This window comes from Anser brachyrhynchus (genome assembly GCF_964034855.1).
Source record: "Anser brachyrhynchus genome assembly, chromosome: 8".
Classification (NCBI taxonomy): domain Eukaryota; kingdom Metazoa; phylum Chordata; class Aves; order Anseriformes; family Anatidae; genus Anser; species Anser brachyrhynchus.
Genome location: NC_137702.1, coordinates 26,614,099 through 26,630,604, shown reverse-complemented (window position 1 = coordinate 26,630,604; position 16,506 = coordinate 26,614,099). Strand labels below are relative to the sequence as shown.

The 16,506-nt window shown below is 40.2% G+C and overlaps 1 long non-coding RNA gene across 1 annotated transcript in view; it reads right to left on the bottom strand.

Moving 5' to 3' along the window:
- LOC308198768 overlaps positions 1-9,535 on the bottom strand; it is a 59,457-nt gene extending 49,922 nt beyond the window's left edge. The window contains exons 1-3 of the long non-coding RNA XR_013954194.1: positions 7,227-9,535; positions 6,775-6,901; positions 6,277-6,409 (exon numbers count right to left, since the gene is read on the bottom strand). This is a non-coding gene — a long non-coding RNA (uncharacterized lncRNA). The remainder of the gene's footprint in view (positions 1-6,276; positions 6,410-6,774; positions 6,902-7,226) is intronic.
- Between the last annotated feature and the right edge of the window lie 6,971 nt (positions 9,536-16,506).

Sequence of the window (16,506 nt, the reverse complement as noted above, 5' to 3'; positions counted from 1 at the left end):
CAGAACACTGTGTTTTCCTTCCTTGATTTCCTCCTGCCTTTATCATCACTAAATCTTGCACGTCTCCACAGATCCAGAACATGAAATGCTAGTGGTCCTGTGGGATGCTCCTCTGGACAGCAGTTCTCTGGGATAACATTTCCAAGTCTCCCTTTTTGACTTCCTTTTAGAGAATCCTACAGATCTGTAGACATGAGCACTTTTATAAAAGCTTACTGAATTTAGGAAAATATACTAATCTTCTAAAATTGGGTCATTTCACTGAAATATGCTTGTTATGGAGTTATCAGATCCGTCTTCCAGGAAAATTGTCAGCTCTCAATAACAGCACTTAGTCACTCTTTCACAGCATGACTCCCGTCCTTAATCATCATCAGTAAAGCTAGGACTTACCTGTTTGATTCTGCCTGGGAAGTTATTAAAGCATCTTACTTCAGCGGAGCGATATCTTAATGGGGAAATACCACAAAATGGAAAACTTAACTATGTCCTGAAAGAAAGCTTCTAAATCAAAAAGAATGTCCTCCAAACCAGTCAGAAGGTACAGTTATTGCTCATCCATTCCTGCCTGTTTTCAACATAGAAGAAATAATAAACAACATAAAATGCTGAAGACCTACCTGAAAACAGAAAGGGTAACATCATTATTGTCAGACACTAAGGAATATGACTTTGTCAATTAATGCTCTTATCTTCCACAGTCTAATTGGGAGCTTGCATGAATAGTTAATGGCTGAGGCTGGATAGCAGAGAAGGGCAAGTCAAGATCTGTCATGCTGGGATCGCTTGCTGTCAGACAGGCGAGGCGGCGGCTCGACCGCCACTGCTCCCCACGCGATCTGGCTGCGTCTGCCAGGATGGGGGAGCATGCTGGTGCCCTAAGGCGAAATTCTACCCAGCTGATGAAAGCATGGATGGGTGGCTCGTGCTTTCTCTAAGATATTTTCATATCATTAGTTTTAATGAGGCAGTACCCAGCACCCCATGCATGCCTTCACTCATCCCTGCCCTTTGTGCCTTGGTACACGTCATTTCAGGCTCTCAACCCCGCACATTCTCTGATGCTTCATTTCCCCATCCTTAATCCTGAACAGACACAGGACTTCAGCATGGATCTCACACAAATGGATGGCCTACTGAAGGGCTAATGCAAAATGCTAACATTTTAGTTTCTGGAACAAATGAGCAAAACCAAAACCAACCAAACAATGCCCTACCCCCCCTCCCCCCTTCCCCCAACAAACAAACAAACCAAACCAAACCAAAAAACAAAGGGGAGACCGAATCTGGCTGAGCACCAGCACTGACCAGAGATGTCGCATCTAATCAATGTGTCTCTAGAGCAGGAAAGAAAGGTAAAACTGGCTGACCTGCAAAGCAGTTTGGGCTGACACTGTCAAACAACTACATAGTTCACAACCTGAACACTGTCACATGAATATCACTGGGGGTCTGCCAGCAATGAAAACAACCCGCTGCATCGAACCGAAATAAGGACAAAATAATCCTACTTAATGCTATAGAAAATTACTGCAGGAACTCAGATCTGTTTAGGCCAATACAACATTGTTTGGTACAAGATAAGCACCGGTGTAGTCACGTCTTAAATAATACAAAGTAGGGACCACAGAAAACAAGACTGAATTAATTTGCAAACCATATGGTTCTCAATGAGGGCATATATTAGTATGTTTTAAGAAAATATGTTTTTAGACACATTCATTATTTGTTAAAGGATACCAGATAAAAAAACTATGCTTGCTGTTTGTGTTATTAAAGGCATGTTTAATCTCTAATTTATATGAGGATTGGTGTTTGTGGGTCTATAATAAACACAGAAGGAAAAGAATAATTGGAGTGTTGTAAAAGTATTTCAATTAACTTTTAATTGTTATATCTTCAAACATGTATTGTAAGTCCCGTCCTTTATCTAGAACTAGGCATTCACAATAATTATCTTGTCATTTATGGCAAACTCTTGTTTTTAAGAAATATATGATGCTTGTTTAAATGGACTTTAGGAGTGATTAATAGAAGTTCATTTCTTTAAATTGAACTGCGATTTGCTGTGTGTATTGCTAAAGGATGCAGTTGCTAAGACACTAGTTAAATAACTGGAAGTTGATTGCACGTGTAAATCCATGGAGATTGCATTCTGTCATGCATTTGTGCAGTTTTTAAAGATCCCAATGAAATATCTTGAATGCTGAACAGGCAGAAGCTGCATAGATTTAAACAGACAAATCTTCATCATTAACTCAAATAAAAACAAGATAAAACTAAAATTAGCCAGGGAGACTTTATGTGACCAAGCCATGCACCCCTCCCCACCAGCTCTATTTTTAAGTTTAAAGGTTTAATTTTTTTAAAGTTATTATTATTATTTTCTAGTGATATCTTATGGTAAAAGACACAGATATTCTCTGAGAAACCAGAATATAACAGCTTTCCAGCTTTCCCCTCCTTCCCTTCCTCTCTTCAGGTGAGTGCCTTGAAGAGCAAACCCTAGTCATGTTCCTTCTTGCTTGCTCCCATCTGTCTCAGTTTCCTTCCTGCAAGCCCCACTCGGTACTTAAATAAAGAAGTCATAAGTACCCACACTGAGGACAGGACTTTGTAGCTCGAAAAGTTGAAAGGTTCTTCCTTCCAGCTTTAACTGAAGCTAGAACTGTAAACTTCTCTTCCAAAGGGTTAAAGGGAAGATATTTGCTTTTTCTTACACAGGTTTTCCTACATATGAAGACATTTTTTCCTCTCAGTGTTCAAAACCAGAAATACAAGGGAAAAAGCCCAACTACTATTTTCTGTCCTAGCATTTGCATTCCACTTCCAATATTTGCATTGGGCATGTTTAGACATGTCCAGATTTGAGTTTTTTTTGTTTTTTTTTTTTTTTAAGTTTCCCAAGTTCATCTAGAGCAACAACATTCAGATATTGCATCAGTTGCATTCTCTGGTTGAGAAAACAAATCACTACCTAAAATCTGAACAGGCCTTTTATCACTTGGTTAGATACAGCTAATTAGGGTAGCTGATCTGATCGATAACAAAAGTATTTAATACTTTTCCACCCAGTTTACTATGTGCAGCTAAAGAAGTTTCTAGGGGCAGTACGTGAAGATGACTCAGTTTGGAATATGTGAGTTCAACTTTGATAATAACGTTCAGCAATAAATCATTACTTTTTAAGAACAGCTGTTGTAAATTTAAAGCATAATGCTTTATATTTATAATATGTTTAATAAAAATAGCTTAAATCATTTCAAATAATCTAATGCATTAATATTAGCAACCAGATATGCTTCTGGAATTAAATATTACCAAAGAATTAACATTAAATTGGATTTTATATATTAATCAAGGCAAGTCTTTGTCTCTATCCCTGATGACTAGATAGCAAGAAAACCACGGCTGGATGCTGTTTCCTTTAGAGGGCTACAGTATAAACAGGGATCTGGTCGTTGTGATGAAAGGGATTCTAAAAGTCACAACATACTCTGCAATCAGAATGAGATAAATTGGTAGCTGAATTGCACACTGGCTCCACAAGTGAGCAGAAGTCATCCTCCAAGAGCAAAATAAATGTATGGTGCCTCTGGCAACTACAGAAGAATAACTCCAGGGTCATTTGTTTCTGGAGCAAAACCAAGCGCTGCCAAAAGGTGCCAAAGACTGGGACCCACGAGCTCGGCCTGGTGTTAGTACCAACATGCTCAGACAGAAGACTGCATACACTAAGCAGGGAGAAGGAAAGGAAATGTTACTCCTCCTATTTCACAGACAGAGGATGGAGAAGCTGTAAGAGAAGCTATCTGCTGCTACTCGCAGTGAGCACAGCTGCTTTCAGTAGCCAAACTAAATGCAGAATGGCACTGTGCCACAGACATCTCCTAAATGACTTTCTTAGGCAGGGACAGAAAATGAATCCAGTCAGATGGTCGCCAAAGCCACCGCCTTAACCACATTTCCCTTTCCGTTGCTCGCTTCTCCCTCCTCCTGCTCGCTCCCCCTCCATGGAGGCAGTTTGCACAAGAGCGCGGGGAAAATGGGCTTGGCCAAAAGATCGTCCTGTGCAGTTCCTTCTGCTTTCCTCACTTTTGGGTCATTGAAGTGGTGTGCTCAAAATTCAGCTTTTATCAAATTTATCACCTTCAATCATTCTCTATTAGACCCAGTAGCATTTCTCTAAACTGCTGAACGTCATTTTCTACTGGTTCCTTTATATTGCACAGTGTGAAATAACAGATATTATACGTAACCTGCAATTGTAGATAATTGGGTCACATCCCCAGAAGCCAATTAAAAAATACCACACTTGGTAATTTCTTTTGGATCTGAAGAGGTCTGGTTGTGCCATCTCACTTTAGTGAGTTTATATATATATACATCTCTATATGTATGAGAGTTACTTATGAAAATAACAGTAGCAGACCTGAGTGGTAAGCACTGTAATTCAGCAATACAGCATCACTGTCACTTTCTGAACTCTGGACGAAAAATATCAAAGAGCCTATTTGTGCCCTATTATGAAGTAATGAGTATATACAATTTCACGTCTCACAGCTAGAATAGTGCCTGTCAGAAGATACACTTTGATTTTTGTTAAGTATAAAATCCACATTTTCTTTCTGTGCCTTTCAGGCATACAAAACCACAGGGTCCATTGGGGTCTATGTTGTTCTGAGAGAATCATGCAAAAAGAGAATATTTGTGTTTTGGGTGGTGGGTGGGGAGAAGTTTTCCAGTGTTCCAGGCCTGATCTCTTACTTCACGTAAAATAGACCAGAGCTACATCCTTGTCTCTTCCCTGCCCTCTCTTGATAGTATTTGCATGGGACAGGAAAGGAAATGCAAGTGTTTCTATTTTTTTTTCTGCTGCTTAGATAGACCCTGAAGTGGCTGGCAGCAGGCATTTGAGGTTCTTTTTTATCTGAGTAAATGACAGTAAAGGGAAGTCAACAGTCGTGGGGCCAGAGTACGCACTTGCCCTGACTCTATGCCTTGCCTGTTAGATCCCTGTGGGTTGGTGAAGTCCACAGCTGCTGCAATGTAATGGCTACCAGCCTGTTTTTCGTGACTTACCACCTCTTGGGCACCATTGCCACAGCATCTTCTTGGAGACTTTGGCAAACAGGACAGGTGAGAGTAGCTGTTATGGACAGGGATACTGAAGCAGCTCTCTTTGCTCCCTCCCTCCTTTCTTTCTTTCCCCTCAGCACTCTAACCACAGAAAGTCACTTGTATTAAGCAAAGACTTTACGTTAATTAAATTTCAAACAATTAGACAAATGTAATATTTCATTTCCACAATTAAAAAGAAAAACATGCTTGTCATGAACTGACAATCATCAACTTAGTGCTTTGGTTCCTAGGGGGAAAATCACTTAAATACATTGCACTTGACCAGCATTTCTCTTTCTCTACCCTTTAATGTGTTGGTCATAAAACATCCATCAGAGAAGATACAGGTGCTATAGATGATTGCATGTATAGACAGGAATAGGCAGGAGCTTGAGCATTATATTTATTGGCTTGGCTGTTTATCCTTTAGGCTAAGGTCGTATGCATTAACCTAGCCACTTCCTAGATTTATTTTAAAAGAAAGAATAAAATACATGCCTAGTAATGCTAGAATCTAAATGATTCCAGGTGTGGTGTTCAGTGACCATACAGCTAGGCCCCTGTAAGAGATTTAATTTCATTTAGGCCCCCGTGAGGCATGATGACACCCTTGAGCTATCTATGCGGGTAGTGCAGGTCTGAGGGCACCATCCCCAATGCCCTGAGGCCTGCACAGCTGGCAGCAGAGTAGGTGCCTTCATGTGACACTAGCACACCACGTGCTCAGCCTGAATCTCTTTGCTTTCCCTGAACATCCTCCTTAAGTTGCTCAGCTGTCTAACAGTGATGGCTTAGCATCAGTGACTGCTGACGGCCAGGGTGCAAACTATGGGCTATGTAACACAACTGGAGGAGGCTGCCATTACTAGGAAAGTGGAGGCAATAGAAACCTGGTGCTGATTTGGTGTGTTGAGCTATTTGCAGTAGAAAGATAAGTGTTTTGCAAATCAATACCTGGGAAGAACACAAAGGAAGTAAGGGAAAGAAAAGGGATCAAAAAAATGGATCCGTATCTGAAGGCAGTGGGAATTATAGCACATATCGATAGACCTTTTAATGGATAATTCATTAATCTGTTTTACTCACACTTGCACTAGACATTTAGAGGTCACTTAACACCTCACTAAATTATGCTATGTACATCAAAAATCATACCATCTATGTAGGGAGTATGCCAGCAGCTGATCACACTTCTAGCTTCCTGCCAGTCTTACGTGCTTGGAGACAGCTTCTGCTAGGTTGGGTTAAGCATCAGCTGTATAGCCATCACCACATAAGAGAGCTGTACCTGTATGTTGGGGAAAGAAAGAGAATGGAACACGGAAAACATCAAAGGGAATCAGCAAGTATTTTAGAGAAGGTAAAATTATGGGGCCCTGAAAAACATGAACAATTTTCTTTGACTAAAGTCCTTCTATCGAGTTCCTCAGAGCTGTTCCAGTTTTCCATTTCTGCCACCAGCTTCCAATGTACTTTCACAGGCCACTTAATCTTTGAGAATACATAAAATATATATATTATTAGTTTCTAGAAATAAAAATATGATCTCCAGGGTTCTCTCCTCCCCAGTCCAAACCCCATGACCTTCCAGAGAATAAATCTCTTTTTGAGATATAAGTATTCTGAAGAGCTCTGAATACAGCTGCAAATCACCTCAGCCTCAGTTCAGATGTATGGGGCCAGCTCTTCCATCCAACTCACAGTAACGCAAGAACCGTACTTAAAACACACTGCTTTGCTGCTTCCAGTGCAGCGGACAGAGCCTCCTCACAGCCATCCCCTGAAACAAAAAGGGTGAAAGTAAATTGCATTTCCTTAGGTGTGGCTAAGCCACATGTAACATAAACAGTTCAATTTTCTCTCTGCTTTTCATTTATCCCCAAGAAAAATACTTCCTGGTTATATTTAGCATTCTAAACCAGTCTCGAGAAGGGGCACTGGGCAGGGTTTGTGGTTTCTGCAAGCAATCTGCTGATCACGCCATCTTGGGTAAGTCACCCCTCATGCACAGCCATGGACATGTTGTATAGTGAGTTCTTTGGGTTTGCTTCTTTTGTCAGGTCAGTAAAACTCCTTTACTTTGTTTATAAACAGAAAAGCCTTACCCAGGAGGACAGCAGAGCGTGCCTGGCAGGTATGTCGCTCCCACCTCAGGGTCCTCCAGGGAGCTGCCCACCTCTCACGCCAGAGCACACGGGGGGCACAGCTAGCTCTTCTGCCAGAAGGCACCAAAGTTTGGCACAAACCCTCTCTCTTTCAGCTCCTCTCCAGCACAACCGGGTCAGCTGTATGGGAGACATATATTTTCTTCCTCCAGCCAGTGATTCGTCAGAACTGTTTCCCATGGGCTGGGGAGCTGCAGGAGGAGCACAGTGCCACTTGGTGCTCCTTCTAGGGTGAGGTGGCTCGCACCCCCACATTAAGTAGCAGTTACACACCAAAATGTACCTGTGAACATTTAGTGACATTATTTTAAATACAGAAGTAATGCCAAAAAAGGACAAAAGTTTTGTCCCTCCTCAAGAGCCTCAGGTTACTTCTCATACACTGAGGTTCCTCAGGCTTGCAACTCCGTAGCAGGGGGGGTTCCTGGCCGTTTCTATCAGAACCTCTCTCCCAGGGACTGGCCATCACTTCTACAGTTTAAGGGATTCACCTGTAAAAACCACAAGAAAGCCTGCAGAGAGATAGGAAAACTTCAAGAAAAAAAAGTGCAGCTGTTTTCCTTTGTAGTTCAAGATAAGAATCATATTTTTACTTTAAGGAAATGAGCGTAATTTTTAAACAGCAAAGAACAGTATGAACATTTTTCTGACCAAAAGCAAACAAAATATTTTTCCAATGTAGTAGACATGCTGATTATTACAGGTAGCCTCAGTAATCAGTACAGGGCTGTCTTAATTTTCTCCCCTGAAGCAAAAAGAACTTTATTATCTGTAGTTGAGATGGAATTTGTTGAAATGGAGCTCAATAACTATTAAATAAACAGGCCAAAAAATGAAAGAATCTAGGGGAATGAGTTGAAATAGTGAGATACATCATGAAATGTGATTAATGACACCAAGGGAAATATAAAATAACATGTTTCCCTGGAAATGGGCTGTAAGTGCACAATGTCTGCACAATATTGTGCATCTGCAGTTCTCTGTCCTGCCACCTAATATCCAAATTGTCTGCCAGTATAAACACAGCTGCTAAATGTCTTCTACAACTGCAAAAATAATGAATCTCCACTTTCTTCCCAGCTATTGAAGTATATTTTTACAGAGACAAATGCAATGTTTACCCTTGTTCAACAGAAGACAAAGTTGATGCCCAACATATATGTCTTATTAACACATTCAGATTCAAATATCATAGATCAAAGAAACAGGATGGTTGTTTTATAGTATCCACGGATGAGATGAGATTTAATGTTTTTGGCTCGAATAATTTCTCATCTGGTTTCTGCATAGATATATGCCTACCCTTCAGTGCAGGATCACTGTTTTAATTATATTTGACCATCACTACAGCTTTACTGTATCTAGTGGGATTGAGGGGGAAGGATAAGAGATCTCCTTTATGTAAACTCCACTTTCCACATTGTGGATTGGCTTGCAGACTCTGCTGGATAAGTACTGTGATCGGTTTCTCCTCAGCCTGGAGACATAGGTCTGCAGCAGCCGGGGGCGTGGGAGACTCCAAGTAACAATTTTCCTGTTATAATACTAGCCTGGACTGTAAGAAGTAATTTAAGATAATTTACTATGTTGCATTTACTTAAACGATTCCTTTTCAGAAAATATAACTAAGGCAAACCCAAATAAAATGGAAAATGATAGTCAAGATTTTCAAACACTGTACTCTGCTTGGTCTTTGCCTAGATAAAGAGAGCATTAATGGGGGGTGGGGGGACAGGAAAGAAAGAAAGAAACAATGAAAAAAAGAGAGAAATAAAGCTCCGTAACCTTAGGAAGGGTACTGATCTATTTATATGCTTCCTGGAATGCTCAGAACATTTAGTCTTACTGGCCACAAGAAACCACTTTTGTTGTGCAAAAGGTTTCACACATGAACTGAAGCCAAAAACTTTTTTCATAGTACTGTGGGAAGAAAAAATATTACTGTAGAGTTTTGTGAACTACAGAGAGAAAACAGTCTGTTGACCTGATAAAACTTGTTGTATTTAAGAAAATACAGCCACCCCCCACAGCCTCCTTCAAATCATACTCTTGAAATTCACCTCTTCTGTTATATGGAGAGAAAACTGGCACCTAATCATCATCAGGCACATAAGCAAAGAACAATTACATCTCTAGATTAGCTAAAAACTAAGCACATAGCATCATTTTATTTGTCAGCCCATCTCTCACAATCTATACCTCATTCTTACCTTATCAATCCACCAACTCTTCCACTGGGATCCTGTAGGGAAAGGAATATGCCTTGCACATGAACCAGCTACAGCCCCTTTTCTACTGTCTGTAATAGAAATACCAAAGAATTGTAATACTTTTTTTTTTTCTATTAGAAAGCAAGACAGATGATGAATTTTAATAAAAGTACAAAAAAAATATAAATTTTCAACCTTTACATGATACTTAAATCATTAAAGACATGTTAGGAAGATTTGGTCAGACCATTCCATTGAGGAATAAGATACAACTTTAGTCCTTTTGGGGATCTTCCAGCTATCTTCCTCATTTTTAAAATAACTTTTCCAGCTATTTAATTGCTGGTGTTCCTAATCTGATGTATTATGAAACAAGATACGGCTTTTGGATATGACTTTGCCAATGATCACTCATGGTCTGTAGTTGTGCTTGATACAGTTCCAAGTTGCTGCATGGATCAGACTGGCATGTTCGGGAGTGGGGAGGGTCCAAGTCCTCTAAAAACAGCCAGTCCACCTTTCCAGCAGGTAAATATATCTGAACTCTTGTATCTGAATCTTGAAGTACCCACTTTGAGCATTACAGCTGGGAGAATACAAACTGAAGTTGAATCCAGAGTTTCTTGTTGCTAGCCTGAAATTCACAATTAGATCTAGGAGCCCAGCTCTCTGACTTAGCTGTGAGTTTGTACTCCAAGCCTTTGCATTTTTGTTCAAGAGCTTCACATTTTTAAGTAACGGTTAAAGCTGAAACAAACAGCTGCTCCTGCTGAGAAGCAGTGTTTGCATGCTGTTCTCATCCTCTGGGCTGGCCCCGAGGAGCAAACCTCAGCAAGCACGTGGTAGCGCTCTTCCGAAGGGGCTTTGGACATGGCCGCGCTGGGGTGGAATAAGGTCCTGGTGCCAGGTACAGCTGTCAATTGTGCTAGAGAAAAGGCAGGGTAATGCCTTCAAAGCCTGAGGATTTATGCTACCCCACATTTATTCTGACATAAATCACAACAGGAATTTAACTACAGTAGCATTATGGGCAGATGTGGGCATAAAATAGAGTGAGAATGGACATGCTGGGAGACAGCGTCTGATGAAATGCCCTGAAAGCAGGCAGGCAGGCGAGGGAGGTGGGGATGAACAGTGCCGACGTGAGTCCTGCCTTACTGACGCTGTCCAGGAAAGCAGTATTTGACAAGTGTTCAAGTACCAATTAGGAGGGAGAATTGAACTCTCATCTCTTTTCACATGAGAGGCATCATATCACATCATGAAAGAAATGGGGATGATTTTTCAGCCTTTACTCACTATACATTTCCCTTATTCACTCCTTTCAAACATTTTTATTTCAAAAAACAAGCCTCTCATAGTTATGAATCTGCTAAAATATATAGCTTTTCACAGACAAACATGACAGCAAGCTGTCAAGGTAACAAAGGAGGCTTGGAAGAGGACTCGGGTCACTGGGAAGGCATGTACTTACTATGAAAAGCTGTTGGACAATGCTGAGGAAAAGCTTGCCAAAATGCATTGGAAAAAATGAAGTGGCCTGATCATTACAAGAGATCGGTGTGTGTACTTCCCAGCAGCTTTGGTAGGAGTTGCTCATGGGTACTGTCCTCTGATGGTTGGGCTCGAGGGATTTTAAAAAGCTACATAGAGAAGACCAGACCTGCAGAGATCTAAATCTATTTCGCCAGTAAGGCTACAGGAGGAAAAAAAAATAAAAAGGAGAAGCAGTGTTCAATGCAACTGTCGTCTTCCTGCCATAACAACGTCTTTCACGTTGCCAGCAAAACAAATCCAAATGATCACCACAAACACACACCTCTCAGGAAGTCTGCCCTCACTGCTGGCTTCAAATATTCGCCAGGTTTTTGCAGCGCTGAAATTATTCCTGCATTGAATCCCAGAATTACAGTGAGACACCACCCGGTCTGTGGTTACAGGCTGCAAAAACAAAGCCTTGGAGCGGGTGCTGGGCGCTTCCATCGTGGAGCAGGGGGCTCAGGCTGTCCTCTGCTTCCCCACCCCTCGCCACGGCTTTGACCTCCAGCCAGGGAGTGCAGGGAAACCCCCAGACCCCCCTCTTTCCTCTGCAGTCATCCTCACCGCAACCTGTCACCTTTTTCAAGCAGCCTCAAAACATTTTAAAGAACAAAACGGTTGGTACGACACCTTTCATAATAATAAATACGAATAGCAGTGCTTTTGTGAATTTAGGTCAATGCATCACCCTTAGAGCGTATTATAAATTCATCAGAATCACAGCCTGAAGAAATTTTTTTCTCTGGCATCAGCTGCTTTTAGCCATGCCACAGATCTTTAGCAGAATTTAAACTCCAGATTAAGTATTGATTGAGTTTAAATAAATTATAATATGTTATAACCAGAAAGCTGGGCTGTGACTGGTGTAGACAGTTTCCCTTTTTACCTCCCTTCCCACTTCAAATATTAACAAATTTATTCACTGCATTATGACTGTAATGAACAACCAATTCCAAAAGGTGTAATACTGAAGTAAGTACTAATTTAAGCAGCACCTTCACCTACTTGACATATGAATGAACAGAAATTATAAATTAGGTACAGAATAAATATATCAACTTAAAGGATTACGTGAACAGGAATAATTCCTAAAGAATTAGCTACAGGGAAAAAGTAAATCCAAAACTGCAGCTTATATTAACATTTGATTACATTTCAGATGCTTTGTTCCCTTTTTTAAGGTTCAAAAATCTCTGTGTAATGATGGCTACCAACGAACTGTAACACAACAATACACTTTTCTGTCATGTTCAGTAGCATCAGCTGCTTGTGTATGCAGCACGTTATTTCTGGACGACTAACAGGTGAGCATACCATGCCACGCTATATTTAATAGAAACTGAAAACTCACACGAGCAGGTATTCAAAAGGTAACTAAGGTATAGTTATCAAAGCCAGATGAGAAACAAAACAGGCCTAAACTTTATGGAAAAGAAAACAACTATGTGCTGTACTGCTAAAAAGAGGACAAGAGGACACATAAGGACATATAGTTTTGTGTTTGACCTATTTTGGTTGATTTAATTTTCAGATTTTGTAAGCCAAGCTCCAGTGAGTTCCTGAGGAAAAAATTCTAACTGGCATTTTAGTGTGAGTCAAACCTCACACAAAAAGTGCTTTGTGCATCAAGATAACATTAGGAGCTGTCTAGCTGCACGTACCAAAGGACCAGTTTGAACAAAGCAAAACAGAGCTGTAATGGACTTCTAATAGCAATAATACTTGTACTTCTGCAGTACGTTCCAATCTGAGACCTGAGTACTTCGCAGCATGTAAAAATTAAGCCTACTAGTCGGAAACTACAATAGAAAACCATTAACACAATTTTACTGGTGAAGAAACTGAGGCACAGAGAAGTTAATGACATTACAAAGGTCCTACAGCCATCGGGATGCCAGTGTGTTGTCAAACCCCAGGCTGCTTTTTGGACCTCCACAAGGGCACTAACTCCCTGCTCCAAACAGCTCACCTGCCAAATAAGTTGCTTGTTTGACTAATATTTCCCTCTCTTCACAGACAATAAAATACATCTTCTCATTTAGAGGTAGCTTATTTCCTGTTGCTATTCCTACCAAGCTGATGACAGGAACACTCATTCTTTTAATGAAAATGCAGAGAGTTTGGGGTATGAGAGCAGTTCAGATAAAGTCTGCTTAAGTTGGAGAGTGACTGAAATTGCATATATCACCATATTGCAGCATCCAGACATAAAGTGTGACAAACTTTATTCCAGCTGACATGGTGAGCAATTGCCCATTTTAAGAGACATTCTCAGAACTTTACCAGCAATATTCTCTTCAGACTGTACACGTAGGAGGATCCTGTTATTCTTTCAACTCCTAAGTCATTCACTGTGAATAGAAGTGGCAAGCTTTGAATTTGACTGTTTTTTTTTTCTAGTTGCCAGTGAGCAGCTGTGATATTTACAGCGTTCTTTCCATTCTCTGCTAAGAAAGCAGAGACTCTATGTGATTGCTTTATTCTGAAAAATATAATAAATGAATGATTTTTTGAAACATGTCTTTTTCTAGTTAGTTCTCACACTGCAGTTAGAATAATCCACTCCTTCTCTGAGGCATTAATAAAATCAAGAGTTAGATTTACAGTGCTCTGCATTTTCACCTGCTACATCTAGCTTAACCACCACTGAAAGCTTCTTGGAATTTTACTCCAGGGAAGCCAAACTTCTGTTTGGCCAAGCAGGGCTTCCAGCAGTACTGGTACATATAAATGCATAGCCTCAAGTGTGTATCCAAAGGCCTTCAAAGATTAGCACAGAAATGCCACAAAGCTGAGAGCGGTGAGGGACAGAGTTCAAAGATCAGGCAGTAACAGGAGGGAATAACAGTTCTACCTGCTATGCCATGAGAAGCATTAGGAACTTGTCATTTCAATAGGGTTTCTTTAACATGAATCCAGAGCTGCTGCTTTAGTGTGGTTACCCAGGGATATGTGAGGGACCTTCTCATAGTCTAGATGTAACTTGTTATTTTTGGGGAATGAAATACGTGTAAATTCAGTAATCCACCCTAAAAAAAACCAACATAACTGTGCACCTTATGCTACTAAACAGTAGAAACTTTAGTTGGAGAATGTGGTTCAAGATGTATATCCTTGTATTTTTCGTACATGTATTGTATTTATATGACATCATGTGTATCCTTTTCCTTAGATATATATGTGAAGACATTCCGGAAGGAAAAGTAAAAGGTACTGCTAACAGCACTTGCAGTGCTAACCTATTAGGGTCAGGGCGCAGTAGGGTAAAGCTGACTAAGACTTCCGTATTTGTAGAGCATGAGTATTTTAGTGATTTCTAAAATTGGTGTCCTATTGCTAGGAAACCTTTAGGCTTTGAAAGAAAGATTCAACAGCGCAGCATCTCCCTTTCTCTATTCCCCTATTCTTTAGGGGTATAACAACCTTCAACGTCTTTGCACAGAGAATTGCTATAGTGCACGAAGCCAATCCTTACAGTGGTCACATTAACATACGTATCTGACACATCAGAAGTGATCCTTTTCCACACATTCATCAAGCTTATCTGGTGCCTTTAGACTAATGTTGTCTTGCTTTCTCTTTGCTTGAAAGCCAATTAATTTTATATTTATAAAATAACAAAGCAGCCACCAAAGCCTTGGCATCTCTGCATTAGCTCATATTTGGTAGACTCCTGCATTTACTGCTGTGCAAATGCAAGACCTGTGTGGTGATGGCTAGCTGTGTTTGAAAATTCTTTAGCCCGAAAGCCTGGCAAGAATCTGAGAGGAAGTGTTAAAGCAACCTGACAGAAATCCCCTGCAGTGCTTAAGAAGAAAAAAAAAAAAAAAAAAAAAAAAAAAAAAGCCTTCCCTCCTCCCAGCTAAACCCTGAAACAAGGTCAATGCACTAGAAGGCTCTGAAAGTAATTTTTTATAAATAAATATCCTGGGGAATTAGTGCAGTCACATCCCTAAAATAAAGGTAGTTATGAGTATATAAGCATTTCCTTTACATGTTGGGGATAGCACACATCAATCAATGTGAGATTAAATGCAGCTCTGACTGCATCCTACAGAAGAAAGCAATATTTTTTCTCAGGAAGAAAACTGGGATCAGAAGCTTGAATCAGCGAGTTGTTTAAATTCATGCCTAATGTTAAGCCTGTGAACAGTCCAACCTCTTTCGACATGCTGGTGTCACAGACCCCCGAAAGGGCAGTTGTGGTCCTAAAAAGCAAAGCCAACAGCGCAGCAGTAAATGCAGGAGACTACCAAACATGACCTAATGCTTAGACATCAAGGCTTTCGTGGCTGCTCTGCTCCCAGATTCAGGCTCCCTGATATTTACCTCTGACTGATTCCTGCTGGTCAAGGAAAGCGTCCCTTCTACACAACTGGTCAGCTTTAGTGCACAGGAATAATTTGTTTTCCTTTAAAAGGAACCAAAAGTTTTAATCTCCTCTGACTGCAGTCAATAGCAACCATTCCTCTGGTCAACAGAGTATGAATTACACAAATATTCACTGTAAATCTAAATAAAACAACTGAGAAAGGGCATTTTCAGGTTAAAAAAAAAAATTACTTTCTCTTGGAAAGGATGTAAAAATTCAGGGAATTTACATATTTTGTGACATCACTGGGAGGCTTTCACTCAGCGTAGAATGGTTTTCTGACTATTATTTCAACTCTTCCTCCTCCCACTTTAATTTTATATAGATTCATTGCTTATACAGATTTCATTTGCTTAAAGGAGAAGAGTATGGAAGAAAGGGGATCATTAAGTCACAAATCCACTTATCTCCACTGCATCTGTGCTCTTGTTCCCTAAGCAGCAGTAATCTCCTGCACTCTGGAAACCTGCACAGGTTTCTCACAGGAGAAGCACAACATCTGAACCAGGGTGAACGCAGCGGTCGGCAACTGGAAGAAATAAAAGCAAGCAAAATCCAAAACTAAACAAAAGCCCAAATCATAAACTTTTAATTTCTGTTCCATGAGAATATCAAGTAACAGTCATTTAAATGAAGAAGATATTTAGGCCTTCCTATTTTGGAGGTAATTTTCTAAGGTTCAACATGCAGCTAGAAAGCATACAATTCTGTATTAGCACTGCCTGATCTTCAGTTCTGCTTATCGCTGCCTGCCATGCAGCTGGCTTGCTTTCTCTCTTTGAAAGTCTCAGGTTCTTTGCAGAGAAATTATGTTTCCCAAATACAGATGAGAATCATGATGTTATAACCATTTTTCAGAGCCACTATGCACATTACTAATTGTGTACAAGACTCTCTTGACTGACTCCATTGCACATGCTGAGATTAGCGATTACCAAAACATCATTATAAATTATAAGGTAAGGCAGCTGAGGCCAGCTTTATATTTCTGGCTTGGTTAAGGTGTTGATAGCCTGTACTGAATGGAAATTCGTGTGAAAAAATGAGGTTGTAAAATGTCCTTTTTCCTGAACTGTTAAAATGATAAATACTAAATAAA